At 49.7% G+C, this 18,914-nt stretch overlaps 1 long non-coding RNA gene across 1 annotated transcript; it reads right to left on the bottom strand.

Moving 5' to 3' along the window:
- Window positions 1–3,678: 3,678 nt before the first annotated feature.
- LOC122183974 lies at window positions 3,679–11,696 on the bottom strand. The gene is made up of 3 exons (XR_006180462.1): window positions 11,633–11,696; window positions 5,104–5,744; window positions 3,679–4,677 (listed from the first exon to the last, which is right to left on the bottom strand). It is a non-coding gene; the product is annotated as an uncharacterized LOC122183974 (long non-coding RNA).
- Between the last annotated feature and the right edge of the window lie 7,218 nt (window positions 11,697–18,914).

Here is an 18,914-nt window from a genome sequence, read left to right as displayed (position 1 = left end):
GCTGCGGGCGGGCGGGCGGACGGCGGGACGCGGCGGTGCGGGGCGCTCTGCGGGCACCGCGAGGAGGAAGAGGAGGAGGAGGAGAAAGAAGAGGCGGCCAGGGCAGCCGGAGGAGCTCCAGGCGCGGGCTCAGCTGATCATCACAGTCCTCCGCCGACGCCGTCCCCGCCGGGAGCCGCGCCGGGGCGGGGCGCGGGGAGGCGCGGAGCGGTGCGGTGCAGCCCGCGGGGAAACGCGGGGCGGCCCGCGGGGCCCGGCGGGCGGCTAGGCGGGCGGCGAGCCGCCGGGCACAGCTGCGGGCCGGCGGTGGGGACGCGGAGCGGCGCGGGGCAGTTCAAAGGCGAGGGGCTGCGGCGAGCGGGCTGACATAGTGGCAGGGCGTTCACAGCGCGGCTGGGCGCCCAATCAGCGCGGAGGGGGACCAGCTTAAAAAGAGAGGGAGAGAGGAAGGGCGAGAGGAAGAGGAGGGGAGGGGACAGGACAGGGGAGGGCGGAGGAGGAGGAGGAAGAAAGGAGGGGAAAGGAGGACCCCCTCCCCCCCGCGCCCCTCCACCAGCGCGCAGATTAAAGGGAAGGCTTTGTAAGTTGCCGCGCTAACAGCGAGCGGAGCGGGGTGGGGGGAAGGCACCGGGACCCCCGGGATGTGCGGACCGGGGGTGCCGAGGTCCCGAGACTCTCCGCCGCCGTCGGGGCTGAGAGCACCGCGCTCCGCCGGGCCGAGGCCTCTCCCCGCTGCCAATTCCCCCGCTCCGCAGCCCCGCTTAACCCCGGGAGCCGGCCCGCGTCCCGGCTCGCTTTGAATAATTGCCTGCCTCCTTCCAAACGCCCGTAGGGAAAATATTTATTAAATGGAAACAATTGTTCCGAATCCCGACGGGGGCCGCGTTTGTTCGTGGCTTATTGGTTTTGAGCACCTGCTCGGTTAACAAACCTGCTCCGAACTGTCCCCTTCGGGTCGCCCCTTGTCCCGGCGCGGAGCATTCCGGCCGCTCTATGGCTAACGGGGGAAGAAACGAGATGCGGGCCGGGCGGGGGGCTCGGACCGGGCCGGCGGTGCGGTCCGCAGCCCCGCAACCTCCGCGCTCCCCCCGCCGACCCCCGGAGGCAACTCCGGCTCCCGTCGGAGCGGTCCCCGCTCTGCCATTGGCGGTTGTTCGCTACCCCCGGAGTAGTAATAAGAATAACAACAACGATAATGATAACAATATCATCAACCACCCTCGGTTATTTCCTGCTTTTTTTTTTTTTTTTTTTTTTTTTACTTTTTTTTTTCCCTCCTTTCCGCTCGCAATAAATGATTTTCATTTCCCCGTATGCGTGCGGGGCCGGGAGGAGGAGAAGGAAGAGGAGGAGGAAGAGAAGGAGGAGGAGGAAGATGGGGGCACGGTTTAGAGTCCGCTCACCTGGACGATGCCGGCGGGGCCGGTGACTTTTTGGCTGCCGCCACGCGCGCCGTCCCAGAGGCTTTTTTCGTTGCGTTTAGAAATGTGTTGGAAAATTCTCAGCCCCATTCCCCCATAGCGGGGGCTGCGGTTCGGGCTCCCCCTCTCTTAACTCCCGGCACGGGGGAAACCCATGGGGAAACCCCTCCAACCCCTTCTCAAGGTGAAGTCCCACAAGCTTCTCCCCCAGCAGCCTCTCTCGAGGACCCGCGACAAAAAAAGGGGTTGCAGGAGGCCCCTTTCCCCGGAATTTCCCCCCGGATTTCCCCCCTTAAGAGTGCCCACAACGTTACCCCTTCGGGCAGCTCCGTGCCACGCGTGGCCCCGACGGGGAGGGATCAGGGACGGTATGTGCGGGCGACTCGAATGGAAACTACTTCCACTCCCCCCCCCTTCCCCCCGAGCCGTGGGAGCAGCCCTCGTGTATCGTGTTTTCTCCTCCTCCGTTTAAAATACAAAACTACCTTTGTTTTCATTGCTTATTCTCGGATACTTCGAGGATGGGGGGGGGGGGGGGGGGGAAGAAGTGGAATATATACATCATTTGTCATCCCGTGTTCAAATTGAAGGAGGGAAACCTGGCGCCGTTTGCCAAAATTCGGCTCGTTCGGAAGGGAGCGATGGCTCTGCCCGCTCCCAAAAAGTCTTCCCGAGCTTCGCAATATTAACGATAAAAACCAGTCAGGTCCGCTTCCATTGGCTGCTACCTTCGCCGCGATGCTTCGCTCCGATCGAGTGCTCGGGGCGTTTCGGGTTGGGTGGTGTTCATCTCCGTCCTATAGAAGTTAAAAGAGAGAAAGAGAGAGAGAGAGGAAAAGCAAGATTTCCCGCGAGGTGCTGATGCCCCAATCCTTAAACACTCCCATTGGTAACAACCCGCCTCTCCTGGCAGCAGAGCGCCTGTTGCATCCCCCAAGGAAATTCGGGGCTTTTTTGGGAACTTCGTAGCAAGCAGCAGCGATTTCCAGGGCGATGCCACATTGTTTAAACATCAAAACGGAAAGCGCAATTACGAATGACATCATCGTAACGCAGAAAGATAAGAAGATGCTGATATGGAAACGTTACAATGGTATTCTCGGTGGGAGTTCATTCGGAGTAACTTTAAATTCCAGGAGATCGTGGAGCCTGAAATGTGACAGGAGCACAAAAAGAGCCATGCTTCTGTCTTCATCCTCCTCCTCCTCGCAGCAAACCCGGTTGGGCACTGGTGGAATGGCACAGCAGTTCGAACTTGAAAGTGCCCAGACCTAAACTTTAATTGCTGGAGGATAATGGATCACGAAAGAATGTTTTGCTTCCTGTCTGTGCTTCGGGCATCGGGCAAAAGGGGAGATCTGAAACTGAAAGGAGCGCATTTTGGAGAGCCTTTCAGACCGGGTGCTGCCCGTGTCACAGCCCCGGTGCCATTCCCTCTGGCAGCAGCACTCAGTGCCTATGTATGCAACGAGCTCAGTGCCCAGGCTGAATACTGAGGCAGTTTTCATCCCTATTTGATTATTTTTTTCTTTACATGCAAATGCATAAGCAAGTTTTTTCACGCACGTGCCACATATTGAAACAGATCCATTTAATCACAAGCCATCACCTAATATACATATATACTTAATTTTTGTCTGTAAAATATTTGCACACGCACTCACCCAAGCACTGATGCATTCAGAGATGCCGTGCAGAACACAGCCTGCATCTACAGGACATTCTCAGTGTACATTTGTGGTATTTCTTGCTCAGCACCTCCCAGCCCCGAGGAACACCACTCATAGAAATGGGGGGACCCAGAGTTACGTGGGTGCAGCCCTCTGCATGGGCAGGTGTAAGGGAGCAGGTCACCACCTCATGCTCAGGCAGGGGGATGGATGTGTCAGACCCCATCAGCCCCAATCTTCATCCTCGCATCAGCCAACACGAGGTGGGAAGCAACCACGTTCTGCAGGAGGATAATCACTACAGAAAAACACAGATTCCTCTCAGCTCCAATAACGAGCACCAGCTTTACACTCTGAAGCTGAAAAGTTTGCAGCCCCATCCGAAGCTTCATTTTCATTCTGCTCCTTCCACCTGGCTGTGATGCTGCATGATTGCCAGCAAGCACCCTGTCCCTTATTACAGTGCTGGCTGTTTTTACCAAACACTTCTCCCACAGGTGATATGCTCATTATTTTCCAAACTTGGTGACAATTCTATTTCTTCCACAGCCCTATTTTTTTTTTTTAATAAATAATGAGGAGGGCAATTAATGGCAATTAATGTTTGCAGACCAAAGGATGTCACCCCAGGGAACCTCTAGTGCTGGGAAAGCTGTCTGTATCAGAACAAGGTGACACATGAATGAGTCCAATGTGTTTTGCTGGCTCCTGTCAGAGGGAACATCCCAATGGGGCTGCCTTACAACATGGCTTTAAAATGAATTACAGCAGCCTGCAAGGACCAGTATGGCCCCAGTGCTCTGAGCAGCACCATCCACAGCCAGTGGGCATCACTTGGGATACCACTGCAGTGTGTAGCACTACTGGGGCAGAGAGCACTAAAGCTGCCTGGGCAGGGTCAGACCACAGCTGGGATAAGCCCCAAAAGTCCCCCATCACAGCCCCTGCAGAAGGAGATGGGGAGATCTTCACATGCTTCCTCTGCATCAAAGACAGCAGGTGGGAGAGTTGAGATCCTCTCCGAAATAGAAAGGACATTCACTGTGGCCTCTCATGTAAACCCAGTGCTCAGCACAGAGCTGACATCCCAGATACCCCACAGTTGGGAAGCCTCAGTCCTTGTCAGCAGCACAGAGTAAGGGATACACAACCTGAGCTCAAAAGTGCAAAGCAGGCTGGTAAGGAAAGGGGGTGTCTTTTATTGGAACAACTGATAGAGTCAGGAAAGATAAATAAATAAAATCACAGACAGTCTCTCAGGCACATGAGCTCTGCAATACAAACAGCAACTTCCAAGGAAAGCACCAAAGCTGAACTGTTTACCTTGAGACCTTGCTGGGAGCCTGACACCCCATTGGTGGTAATGCAGCCCTCCTCCCTGCTGCAGGAAGCAGGGTTGTCCTTAATGACATGCTAGGCATGGAGAAACAGGGGGGCTGTACAAGGGCTGGGTGAGGGGCTCAAGGTGGGGAGGGAACTGACCACCAGGGCTCAGCTTGTGGGATGAGCTCAGCAGTAGAACTTCTGGGTTACTGACATCAGTCCGAAGCTACATGCGATGCTCTGTCAGATCCAGCAGCTGTTTTCTGCAAACAAATGCTCAAAAGTTTTATTTTCCTGCTATTATTCTCAAGCAGTTAAACAATCATAGAATCACAAAATGATTTGTGTTGGAAAGGATCTTACAGCCCACCTAGTTCCAACCCCTGCCATGGGCTGTCCCCCCACCAGGTCAGAATCATTCATGTTGGAAAAGACCACTAAGATCCCATAGTCCAACCATCAGCCCATCACCACCATGCCCACTAAACCACATTTCCACGTGTCACATCTACCCCTTTCAAGGCATCAAACAAGAACCAGGTAATTCCCTCCCTGCCCTTCCCACATGCACTGATGGGTGAATATGTTCAACTGAAGTGCTCTAAGTGCAAAGCTGTGAGCAGATAACACTTAAGATCCATCAAAGATCCAAACAGCAGACAATTTCTCTTGCTACAAAGACTCCATACCTCTTCTCCCCATTCACACAACTGTTCTCAGCATCTCCAGGTGAAGCTACAGAGGTGGGTTGCGATACTGTAAGCACCAAAGGCCATTTGTTGCCAGTGACACACTCCCACTGCAAATACTGGGCTCTAAGAACACTGATAGCCAAGCGTTGTCCGTCAGAGCCCTGAAGAAATCATCCATTCTGTGATCCAAAATAATCTGGGTAGCCTCCAGATCAGTCAGGGAGGTTTTATGTGTTGTTTAGATTCCAAATTGCTGGAGATGACCACAGTAGTCAGAGATGCTCCATGGCAATAAGAGCAGATCAGTAGATGCTCATTCACCTCAAATCCAAGACCCTCAGTAGACCAGTGGCTGCAGTTGCCATCTATCAAACACAGCTTTGGACTGATGTGGTGAAATAAAATCTTAACAGTCAGAACAGTGCCCAGAGCTCACACAGGACTGCTGTCTCAGATGCCACATTCTGGTGGGGACATTGATGATGGGTCCCCGTCAGTAACAAGGGAGGTCTCCAGCATTCACTCCTGGGCTGCAGAAGTTGTTCCTCCTTTGGAACAGCAGGGCTGTGGCCCTCAGCCATGCCATGAGCATCCTCCCTGGGCATCATACGAACCTCCTGCCCAGTCAGGCTGTGAAACTGATGTACAGAGCCAGTAGGGGGGGAAGGAAAGAAAAAAAAGTCACTGCTGGACCCCAAAACACATCAAGCACATCAGTGAAGTGGTTTGGTAGAGATGATCTCTAATGCCTTGCAACAGCAGGAGAACCACCCAGCCTAGATGGAGGACGTAGCCTTACTTGGACAGAAAAACTGCTGCAAGATAGATACAACGACTAGAAACAGGAACTGGTATTGCAAAAAGTGTTCCTGGCTTGTTTGCTGTGTGCCTTCTCCCACCCTGCCCAGCCCAGCCCCACTCATTATGCTGTAGCATCCTAACTCCAGCCTCAGCCTCCTTGGCAAATGCATCCCCACACAGCAAACCCAACTTTAGGGAAGTTTCAGGAAGTAGTTTGGGGGGGGATGGTACAGATTTTATGATCATGGCTGGAGGAAATTATTATATTTTTAATTGAATTTTGTGTGTTATGCTCAGATACTACAGTAGTGGGTCCTTTATCAATTGTTAACACGAATACTAATGAATACTAATGCTAATCATTTGTTTCTGGAAACAAATGCACAGATATTTGATGGAAAAGTATTTCTGAATTTTAACACAAAAAAATAATGAAATGCATCAGAATCCTGTGGTGCCAGCAGACAAAACCCTACAGTTACAATATGGTGACACAGAACGTGAGCTATGGAGGAGTCATCGCCCGCATTGATGTAGGTTGCTCCACAAGTAATGCCTCCTATTTATTTCCATGCAGAAGACAGCAGCCACAAATAACACCACTTGCAAGAGCAAGTTCTCAGCTACAAAACACTGTTTTTCCACATAGTCACCACCTTTAGGTCTGCGTTTTCACTAGTGATTAACATATGGGTGGGGAAGGTGCAACCCCTACTGCCATACCACCAACACCTGCCTATGATGCTGTGGGCCAACATAATTAAATAGGAAGCATTAGTTTTGCAGCAGCTCTTGTAGCAACTGATGCAGTCGTGCCAGGGCCCAGATATTGTTCTCGCACCACCCCGAGGGCAACCACCCTTGCCCAGGCAAGAGGAACAGCCAGAGGGTCTCCTCCAGCATCCACCCCATAGGGCAGGACTTGGCACATCCACCAGTGCCCACAGCAGAGCAATGCCTCCCACTCAACTTGCACGGAGCCCATCTCTCCAGCAGCTACTGGCTCTTCACAAGGTTGGGAGATGGAAGCAAGCTTTATTTTTCAACCACTCACCCCAAATGGGAAGGCACGTTGCTAACCCTTTCCTAACCCTCCAGATAGGGATTTTGTGGGGAATAAATTCGCCAGCAGGAGATTCCAGAAACTGCAATTAACAAAAGGCTTGGATGAAGCATGCCTTATATCTTGTTCCAGATACAGTCACAGGGGTTTATACAGGGGTGGGGGAAAGCAAACGTTTAAGGGAGGGCCTGCTCTGGAGCACACCCAGTCTGCAGCACCTGCAAATTTCACCCCCAGGATAAATAACTGAGATATCTCCGTCACTTGAGGCTGCTCAAATTATTCATAGCAAATAAATTACCAGGTGCATTCAGTCTGTTGTTCACCCCTCCTTCCTTTTCCTACACTCTCATGAATCACTTGGAAATAGATTCTGATTTCTGCAAGAGTGTCTATTAGTCATAATAAAGAGACGTGGCACAGCTCACATGAACGCATGTGGCCAATGGGCTGTCAGCAAGTAGTTGTTTCAGGTCTGGTACCTCCACCTGACTGGTGATTCAGGGTGTTTGCTACTGCTTCTGAGCCCCACTTGGTGATGAGACTTCTTTTGTTTTTAAATCCTTTTTAGAGAGAGATGGGAGTGAAGAAGTAGGACCATGGAGATGCACAGCACAAGCATACTCTGCCAGGCAGGAATCCCTCACAGCTCTCACAAACATAGAATCCTTAACATTGGAAAAGGCCCTTCAGATCCCCAAGTTCAACCCCAGCCCACCCCACCATGCCCACTGACCACATCCCTCAATGCCACACCTCCATGGCTCTGAACACCTCCAGGGATGGTGACCCCACTTCCATGTGCAGCTGTGCCAACCAACGTACATACGAGTGGGGATAGAGGTCCTCATGAATCTCTGTGAACCATCATACCAAAGCAATACATTCTGTTCCTGGGTAAATATATGGGTATATATATCCCTCATACAGCCAACAGCTTCAGGCCTGGTCACCAAGAAGCTATGCAGCACAGAGGACCAGCATCACTGTTCTATCTGAGCCCCTGCAAGTCTGCCTTAACAAATAAGCATCTCATGCTTGTCCCAGTGGACATCCAGGATCCCACTGGTCATGGAGGGAGAGAAAACTTGTTATTGTTAGAATGCAATTTGCACTGTATATAAATGGAGAGTTAAGGGGATGTGGGTGGAAAGAGAGGAGGAGAAGGAGGTGCTGTGTCTGGACTTCTCCACCACAGTCAGGTTGCAGGGGATGGGAGACTTGTTTGATTACCAGCCAAACAATGAGCAGCACTATTCAAACACATCCAATTACTGTTGTTATTCAGTGGGCAGAGGCCAACATGAGAATGAAAATGCAGAAGGAGCAGAGAGGTCTTCGCCTGGGAAAGCGTGTAGGAGCCTTGTAACACTCTGCTCTGAAAAGGGATTTAATCAACAGTGACAAATTTGCAGGGTGAGGAGAGAGAATGAGTGCATTGTGCACAGCACTGACTTTTCACACTTCCTCCAACACAGGGCATGCTGATAACCCCCCAGCCATCACCTCCCCCAGGAAGGACTGAAATCAGGCTGCCCCATGCATTTAAACCCAGCCCAGGGCCTTTATCCAAGAGAAGCATCTCAGTTCCCCTCTGATGCTCTGTTTCTATTGAGATCCTGAGGATCTGATGGCTTCTGGAGTTCAAACCATCTCCCAGCCCTACCAAACATGGGTCAGAGAGGCCACTCTGCTGTTTTACCAAGCTGCTTGCTCCTCTCCCATGGCAGCCCTACTTGGTGTTGGTTTTCACATGGCTTCTTGCACTGGTATCACAGAACCACAGAATGGTTTAGGTTGGAAGGGACTTGTGGAGGTTACCTGCTCTAAACTCAAAATGTCAGGTTTTAAGACCAAAGCAGCTGCTGTTGCACAGTTTTACCAGAATAAAGGTAGCTTTGTACATGAGCTTAGTGCCTCCCTTGAGGCTGTTGTGGTACAAGCAACAACGTAAGGACACATCACTTCCTCAGTCTGGAGCTCATTCTGCTCTCTTTCTGCTAGCATCGCTCATTTCTCCATCCATTGGAGTCCCTGGGTCACAGCTGAGTGCCATCAGAAGGGGCCCTGGCTCCTCAAGCCTCTCAGTATGGAGGACATCCACTGTGTGTGAAGCTGGGGCCCCAAAGTGAAGAGTCTCCCCAGTAAGACAAAGTGGAGCTCAGTTTCATTTCTGCACATACGTTGCTTTTCAGAGCTGGGTTCCCAAAACAGACTCCAAATATTAAGAGGGGGGAAGGGGAGGAAGAAGGAAATCTTCCTTCTCACCAGCTCCTGGTGTTGGAAGCATCCCAGCACACAGCTCCCACAGGGCTGAAGGTGCTGATGAACCCTGGGGGAAGGCAGCCTGGCTGTGCCAAGCCTATCCCCACAACTGTCCCAACACGTGTGTGAGCAGACTATTTTCACCAGTTTACAGCTCAGGATTCTTTTCCATTTAGTCAGTCCTGGTTGAGCATTTGATCGCTTACTGACAGGAATCGCAGCCCAAAGCCCTTCCCTCTGACTCATGTAATGCCTGCCAGGTCTGTGTTGGGCTGTCTGGGTCACATGCATACACTCCTCCTGGGCAAGACCACAGGATCAGAACCAAAATAGGATGGGAACACCCAAGAGCACAGGGAGGACAGAATTCCAGGGAATTCAGCACCTTGACCCCATTATTTTGCTCCTGGGAGCTGATCCCTCTGCACTAACTGGAGAGGACAAGCAGAGCCTGTTTGAAATGAAAGGACTCCTGGGTGAGTTCCCCCAGCCAAGTCAACCTGGTGGCTCCAGCACGAAGGCTTATGATGTCTCTGGTCAGAGTGGCTTTTCATACATTTGTCCTTTCTCCAAGATTTGGGGTTAACTTATATAGCCCTAGATTGATACTATAATGGCATCCTGTTTTGTTTTGTTTTTTCCCCTTGAGAACTTGCCTAATTTCTAAGGCAAGGGTTTGCAAAGATGCTGTCCCTTTTTTTTTTTCCCCCCACCTCCTCTTTCCCTGTTGCTGTCACACAACATTTGTATTTCAAGCCCTATTCCCTTGGAAGGACTTCTTATTCTAATGCAGCAAATTTCAAGGATGCAAATGCATTTTCTGTTTCCCTTGCAAAACAGGAATATTTCTCCTGTGGAAATTTTCCATTAAAAAAAATAACAACAACCAAAGCACGAGCAATATTCCACCTTTTGGAATCTGAAATAGATCTGGAACCGTGCCTGAGGAAAAGAGGGGGAAGGAAAAGAGGAATGCCATAGAATGCCTTTATAAAACACCCTCACTCCCACGGGGTGCAGCATGGGCAGGTCCTGGCTGCTCTGAAATAGCTCTGTGCTATTGGAGTGAGAGGACCAGATCGCAGCCTGCCTCACTGATCAGCACCAGGGGAAGGGCAGCCAGCAGGGAAACCCTATGGAGGGAGAGAGGTTGGGGTGCTCTGCCTGGGAATGCAGCCATTGGAGGACAGGTAAGTAGAGAGGAATCCCAAAGCTTTCATTAGAAGACTGCAAATCACTGCTAAAAGCTCTCCCCTCTCTGACCCCCCCCATCCAAAAGTGGCTAATCAAGCCTGGCTGCCTTCAAATTTGATCTTTGTGCTCAAATGTAGCTGAATCCAACTGGAAACAAAGCAACTACTCCTTTGGTCCAGAAGGTCTATCCGATCTCCTTATTTCTGTACAACCAGAAGTGTCCCTAAAAGAATCATAGGATTTTTAAGGTTGAAAAGACTGCTAAGGTCAACAAGTCCAACCATCAACCTGTGCCCACCATGTCCATTAAACTACATCACTCAGTGTGACAGCTACCATTTTCTTGAACACCTCCAGGGACAGAGACTCCACCACTTCTCTGGGCTGCCCATGCCAATGCCTCAACATCCTTTCAGAGAAGAATTTCTCCCTAATACCCAACCTGGTATGCAACCAAAAGATGCAGGCAACCCAGTCTGCATTAGCCAGGATGGGATCTCTGAACCGTAGGGAACATTGTTTCAGTGCTGAGGATGCCAGACCAAACTGGATCCAGGACCATGGGCTTCTGCTCTCTACAAGATCACATCTCCAGCAGTAATCACCAAGAGAAGGTGACCACTTCCAATGGGCACAAGCAGAACGAAACAAGATGCCCATGAGGGGCATGGGAATCGGGCCTTTCCCTTGGCCATGGGAGCAAATGCAGAAACACCTGAGTCTTCCATGGATTTTCCACTGCAGCAGGTGAAGCTGACAAGCTGTGGCTTTCCTGCTGTTAAACTGGTCACTGCGTGGTGGGTGCAGAGCTGCCTTAGGGCTGGGACATTCCATACCCCATGGGATACGAGAGGCAGCATGTTTCCTGCTTGTATATGCATGGAAGTCTTGAAAACCTGTACTTAAAGCTTAAAGCATAGTGGGGACAAGCGAGGTGGGAACTGCTTTCCTGCTTTTTCCCTGCTCACCAAGGAAACTCAGGCTGGTTCTTGCTATGCCCAGTAGACCCACATTACCTCCTGCTACTAAGAGCTCACAGTGTGCAGCCACAGGCTCCCCAGGGAGGACATAAGGGAGACACAGGAAAGAGTTAATAACAGATTGTAACAACCAGCAAGATCAATGTGATGGAACAGTGATACAAGAGGCATAACAACAAAGGGACCAGCACAAAGGAAAGGTGTTACAAAGAAAACTGCTCACCTGTCTCTGAAGATCTAGGCTTGCAACAGAAACTCCACAAGGGAGGGATCTCCAACCAGAGATCCTTCCCTAGTGGCAGCCAGCCCTTAAATGAGGTCTAAGAGAGGTGCAGCCAGGCTCCACCCCTTCCAGTCACACAGCTGAATTGCCTTCACCTGTGCTCCCAGGGTTGACCGGCTCCTTTCCCTGGGTGCTCAATCAGTGGGTCAGGCCATGACTCAACAGTTCCCATACACAGATAAAACGTGAGCTTGCTGTGTGACAAGAGTGTGGAGCAAGGATGCCCTGTGTGCTGGGATGCCTCTGGTCCCTGCTCTGAGGGTGTTCAGCCCCAGAGCATTCTCAGGGCTGCTCCTTTCCCACTCCTCCTGCTCATACCATGGCAGAAGGAGGACGTCCCTCACATTAAAATCCATCTGACTCCATGTCTCGAGTCCTCTTCTTATTTATTTCCATCTGGGTGACACGGCTGATCTCCTGCTGCACTTCAGCCTGTTTTCCTCGTCCTTTTTAGAGACTCTTTAATACTTTGTATTGTTCGTGTTTTATTTTATCTTCTTATTTATTTCTCTATAACGCCGACCTTCTTTCATCTCCCTAAGACTTTCTTCCCTCCGCTCCTGCCTGAGTCTCCTTTTAGCTTCTTATTCTTCGCCGTAAGCCCCCGTTCCCTCTCTCTCCTTGTACCGGATCAGTGTAGGGCTTCATGCTTGTCACCCAGCCCGGCTCTGTTCGTCTCCCTCTGCCCAGGAGAGGGCAGTGGCGCAGCAGCCCAGCGCTCCTCACTGCAGCCTCCATCTACTCGCATTTTCATTTATTTTTTTCTTTTCCGGCTCCTCCCCGTGGATGAGCATTCACCCTTCCAACCCCCTCTTTTCTTTTCTTTCCCCCCGCTTTTTTTTTGTATTTTTCTCCCTTTTTTTTAATTTTTTTTTTTTTTTTCTAATTCCTCCCCCTCCCCAAGATAAAAAATAACTTTTTCTCCATTTATTTCCTCTCCTTCTTCCCTCCCACACTGAACTTCTCATCTGCAGATTCTCTTTCCGGGCCCAATGCCATCACCAGAGCTTGGGGTGCTCAGTGCTCTCCCCATACACCCATGCCCCCCCCACACCTCCTTCTCCCACACCCGCAGCACCCAAACCCCCCCATCCATTCAACCGTCGCTTCCCCAGTGCCAATGGAAGGAGGCAGACCCTGTGCTTCTGGGAGTAAAACACTGCATGGAGCCTAAAAATAGCTGCCGTGCGTCTGAGCTGCGTCAGCAGAGCTCAGTTTCTGAGTGCAGTGCTTCTCCAGGGAGGAGGCACCCTTGCTTGGCTGTACGTTGGCTCCAGGTTCTCCTTGTTTCAGATCTCTTCGTGATGCCTGCATGCAGGCAACAGGAGGTGAAGGATTCCCTGTCTGCCCAAATTCAGCTGGGAGGTGCTGGAGGATATTCTGCTTTCCTCAGGTGTATATACATATATATATATATTTCAAACTTGTCTTTGTCAGAACATTTTCACTTTGTCTTTCACTGGATTTGACTCTGTGCAGCCTGGTCTGGTGGTTGGTGACCCTGCACATAGCAGGGGGGAGAGGGAGTTGTTTTATTTTTATTCATTTCATCTTTATTGCATTGCATTTCATCTCATTTGCCTTATGAGGAAAGCCTGAGAGCCATAGGGCTGTTCAGCCTGGGAAAGAGAAGACAGAGAGGGGAACCTGATCAGTGCTTATGAATATCTAAAGGCCAGGAGCCAGGCTCTTACTGGTGGTACCCATAGACAGAACATGGAGCAACAGGCACAAACTGGAATATGGAAGTTCCATCAGAACAAGAGAAAGAACTTTACTGTGAGGGTGACAGAGCACTGCAACAGGCCGAGGTGGTGGAATGTCCTCCTATGGAGGTATTCAAGACCCATCTGCATACATCCCTGTGCAACTCATGCTAGGGAATATGCTTTTAGCAGGCTGCTAATAGACTAACTAGCATGCTTCCAGCTCCAGGCTGCCTGCTTTTCATTGCATTTTTGGGTTTCCTGCACTTTCAAGAGGAACTTTCTCCAGCTCTAAAATTCACTGTAAGACATTATTTGTTCCCCCTCATTTTTGCCATTGGAAATAACTGCTGTTGGCAATAAGGGTGAGAGCTGCTGCACTCCTGTTGCACCAGAGGGTTTTTGGACCTATCCGAACCCAGAGTCAAAGTCTGGGTGTCATTCAGGTCCCAACTCCTACATGCTAGCTTTGCCAGGGGCAAGAGGAGCCCTGAAACACCGCCTTCCCTGTCCCCGTGGAGTCCCCATGCTGTGACAAAGGTCTCCAGACACTGCTGGGGCTGCAGGTTGGGCTTTGAGCACCAGGACACCCACCTGTAGCTCCCTTCTGTGTCTTGGGTCTTTTGTCCAAGACAAATCCATCACACGTGGTTTCCTATAGAAACGGCCCAAACACCTCCAGCACTTCTATCAGCAGAACTTCTGCCCAAAGCCACCGCGGCAGCGCTCAGGAAGCAGATGGGGAACTTTCCAGGTCCCTGTTCCCTCCCCTCTGTTCCTAATGGGAGGAGAGGTCCTGATGTGAGTGCATGGAGCCCCCGTGCTGCCTCTGGGACTGAGGGCAAGAAGCCAAAATCAAATCTTCCCTTCTTTTTTTATTTTCCCCCCTTCTTTTTTTTTTCCCAGAGTGTATCACTGGCTATTGTCCTTATCAAACAAAGCCCTTTCATCAGAGGTTCTTTAACACACTTTATTTCTCTTTTATTTTGCTTTGAAATAAGCCGGGCAACAATTAATTTCAGAGAGAGAGAGAGAGAAAGAGAATTCAACAAGGATCTATTACTACTCTCGGCTTCTATTGCTGTAATGAAAATCTATTTCCTTTCCCTTTTGTGTCCCATATAATTTAATGCCCATTTTATTAATGGTCTGAAATAATTACGGAACCTTTTGTGATTCTCAAGTATGTTTCATTTAATTGTGCAATAAACGCCTAATCTCTTCCTCCATCTGAAGCTATTATGGCATTAAAATTAACAATTATGCAGCAATGCGCCCGGGTCCATAGAAATCACTCCAGATAACTAGACATATATAAATCATTCATGAGAACAATTTCTGAAAAGAGACGAAGGGAGAGAAGCAAAAAAAAAAATTGTGTTGAGAATGACATTGGGAAGCCAAGGGCCTGGTCTCTAAGAAGATAGCAACACCTTAAAAAGAATATTTTTTTTCCTCCTTTTTCCCCCTTTTTTGTTATTATTATTTTACTAATTGTGTTCAGTTGCACAGCCTTCTCTCCTCCTCCTCCTCCCCCCCCCCCCATGAGGCTGGCAGATATTTTCAGAATTAATTAACCGTTAGCTCAGAGGATAAATTGTTCATTATCAATTTTTACCCCCTTCCTTCATTCTTTCTTCCCTTTTATAGTTTTTCCTTCTCCCTCCCCCCCTTTCGTCTTTCAGGCCAGCAATTACACTCTCTGCCTTTCAGTGGCAGGTCCTGTTCTGTAGGAGGTAATCCAAATGGGGAAAGTGCTTTTTCTTTCAACCCTATTCACTTCTCCTCTTCTTCCTTTTGTGGGATTTAATAACCATGGCTGATAGGAGCACTGTGGACAGAGAGGTTAAGTTTGTTGTCTCAGCACTTTGCCGCCGGAGGACGGCTCAGGCATCCTGCCTCAACCAGCCCTCCTCTCTGCTGCTCATGCTGCACTGCTTGTTAATTGTGATCTCTCTAATTATGCCCCTCGAGTCCCAGGATGGCCAAGCCACTTGGTTGGAGGCTCATGTCCCATGCAGGAAGGGAGTCCAGGACACCTCCAGCTTGGTTCTACACAGGTGCTGGATGTGAGAAGCTTGGGGAATGGCACTGGAAAGGAACATGGGTATGTTTCGGGGCAATATTGGAAGGAAGGCCTTGCACTGTGGCCAGCAAGCTGTGAGCCCAGGCTCAAGCTGCATCTTCAAGTGTAGACAGCAGATCCCAGGATGAGGGAGGACAACACTCAGCCCATCTGCCAACCCACAGTGGTCTGCAGGTCTCTGGCACAGTCTTTTGGGTCATGCCCATATTAGCATCAGCCCCTGATACCACAGCATCCCCCCAAAGCCCTACCAGAAGTGGGACATCCAGCTGGCCTCTCCTGCCCTGCCCCATCATCTCTGCACTCCCAAGAGTTAGAGGGGTGCAAGCTGTGCCCTCAATACTTATTTTTTGGATTTCTTTCATTTCTGCTGGTAGACATGGAGTAGAGCGCAGCAGACTGAGCAGCCAGTGCCCACCAGAGAGCAGATTTTGGGTCAGACCCTCTGGCCACAGGAAACCAGGAGTGACCTTCATCCTCCTTCATCTCTGAGAAGCCCCTCACTAATAGTTCTCCGTACTCACACAGTTTTTTCTTTAATCACCTGTCTTTTTTTTTTTTCCCCCCTACACAACCTAGGTCAAGCTACAGTACATTACATACTACAACATTATAGCCAATGCATAACAACAATGGCATACAATGGTTGCCCAGAAAGGTTGTGGATGCCCCATCCTTGGAGACGCTCAAGGTCAGGCTGGACAGGGCTCTGAGCACCTGATGGAGACATAGGTGTCCCTGTTCACTGCAGAGAAGTTGGACCAGATGGCCTTTAGAAAAAAATATCTCTGCCTTGAAGCTTGTATGTTGTAAAAAAAAATAAAATTAAAAAAAAAAAAATCAACAAGAGCCAAGAACGTGGCATCTACTCACTTTTGCCTCTTCTTATATTGTCTGCTGTGGAAATACAACCACCCGAATGTCTGATGATGCCCTGTGCCTGAGAAAGTGAATTCAGTATGGCAGACATACAGTTAAAGCTGATATCCAGATACAGATCTGACCAAGGACTTCAATTAGTCACTCTGAATAGTAGTAGCATATTAGAAGTGAGAGATATCATTCAGAAGAAAATATGTAATCAGCAGAGATCAAGAGAGAAACAGACTCTATCAACCGCTACAACGAGCACGGCTCAAAAGATGAGTCGTAAAATTAAAATCCCAAATTCACTCAGTGACCTGCCTCTTTTTGAGCCAATGGAGACAGTCACACATCATCTTTGATATCATTTCTACGTAAAGAACCCCTTTTCTGGTCAGGTCAGAAAGCCTGACCCTCCTGGCAGATGATAATTGGGACCTATTGGGCAGCGTCATGAATTCGTCACTCACAAACTGCCTTTTGCTCTACACTGAATAAGGCTGGAGGTGAAAACGGCCTTGTACCTTAACCATAAGTACCACTCTGTTGCTGAATGGGTAGCCTGGTCCACTGGCACCATCTTCATCTTCTCACCCCTCCACCCATACACCACTGGGAATGCCTGGCAGCCCCTTGCACTAGGCCATGACAGTGGATCCGTCAGGACTGATGCAATGACCTGCCCAAAATCCTGCAGAGAGGTTGTGGTGGAGCTTCTTTCACTTGTCACTCCTGTTGCCCTAAAATCTGGGCTGTAATTCCTGTACGCCGTTTTTAAAGGGAAGGCTGGATAAGAGGCTGCCAGGGAAGGAGATGAAGTTTGCCTGCAGAAAATGAGGGACATCTCCTTCAAGTTGTGTAAGGAGGCTACAGTGTTATTCTACACAAGTTAGAGCAATACTGCCAAAACAGGGCCCTTGGGAGAGAAAGAGGTTGGCTGTCATGCAGGCTAGTGTTCAGAGAAGGCATTGGCTTTGACTTAGAACAATATACAGTAAATGCTTCATTCATAAGCAATTTCCAAGGCTTCTTCTGCTTTCTAAATCTTCCTTTTATCACTTAACATTAAAAAACGTTGATTAAGTGGCATAGGAAACCAAAATCCTATTTCTTACAGCCTCGCTGTACAACCATCCCAGCAGACTGTATCTGGTGGACGACGCTTCATCTCTGGGTTTATCTGAGCTGTGTCACCCCCTGGGGTCAGGAATTCACAGGTGAATGCACCTCATGTTAACACCCACAGCTCCTCAACTGCAGAGCTTTCTGGACTCCAGCACTCATTGACCACAGCTCCCATAGTGGTACTAGAGGTCAGAGGTTGTGCCTTATTCTTTTGCGTTCACATCATGCATGTGTATTCATGGAAGCACAGGAGAGAAATTAAAGCATGCCCTTCCAATTGAGACGTTATTTCCACCTCATTTAGATTTCCCTGTGCTTTGTGCACTTCATCATTTCAGTTCATTTTATCCAAGTGTTTTAGAAAGTTCTCCTCCTCTATGTCCCCCGGTGACAGTGATTAAGGTAGAACAGGAATGATTTGCACGTTTCCAAACTTTGCTGCCTGTCTGGTATTGAGTTACTGCTGCAATGGGGAGAGGGAAGAGGCAACAAGCAACAATTTCAGTGGCATCTCACCTCCAGCCTTTGGTAGGTGACTAATGTCCAAGCTACCAGAAGGCGGTCAAGGGCCTCACCTTTAATGCTGTTTACTCCTCACACTAGCTTGGTAGTCACTGCAGCTATCAATGGAGATACTATCAATGATGTAGAAGCCAAATCACTGTCTACATTGGCCCTTGATTGCAACATGAGGTGTTGGGCCAGGGGTAATGGGAAGGCAGCACTACTGGTGTGCTCAGCAGCAGGTGAGGAGTTTTACCCAAACGTGGAGGCTTTGTTCAAGTCACCTTTGAGACGTAGCACAGAGCAGAGACCACCTGGTCTCCAAACCTTGCCAGCTCTGGTATCAGTGTGCAAGAATTGAGCACCTGTTCTCAGAGATGGAAAACGAAGCCACTCATCTTGTTACTGGATGGCAGGTGGCAGCCTGGATTTGTACTAGCAGCCCTAAGAGGAACACTGGTTCAACATAAAACCAGCCACCTCCAGCAGCCTGTTTGGAACAGACTCATAAAACCTTACAGAAGGCGTGTCCAACCTGCAGCCTGTGGCTCACAAACACCACTGCACAGCTTGCACTGCAGCCACCCCCCACCATCACGGGGAGAGTTCTTCCCTCCCAGAAGTCTGGGGTGCTCCTCAGAACACTGGTGCTCCATGAACCCCACCTGAGCTGAAACCAGGGCGTGGGGAAGGCACAGTGCAGTGCTAACTCACATGGTGGTGTAATGGGATGGAAAGCATCACTGTAATAGCAGGGTGGCAAAGTCTTTAGCTGAAGCAAAAGAGAGCAAGACCAAATGGAACAGCTGCAGAAACAAACAAACAAACCAACCAAACCGAACCAAAAAAAGCTCCTTACCTTTACAAGGCCTCAGGTAGGCAGGGATCTACAGCAAGATACCCTCACTTCCACTGCCAACCCTCAAATGAGGTCTGG

The sequence above is a fragment of the Lagopus leucura genome, unplaced genomic scaffold (genome assembly GCF_019238085.1).
Source record: "Lagopus leucura isolate 7727_CA_CO unplaced genomic scaffold, USGS_WTPT01 Super-Scaffold_100021, whole genome shotgun sequence".
NCBI lineage: Eukaryota > Metazoa > Chordata > Aves > Galliformes > Phasianidae > Lagopus > Lagopus leucura.
This window is presented reverse-complemented; position numbering and strand designations above follow the sequence as displayed.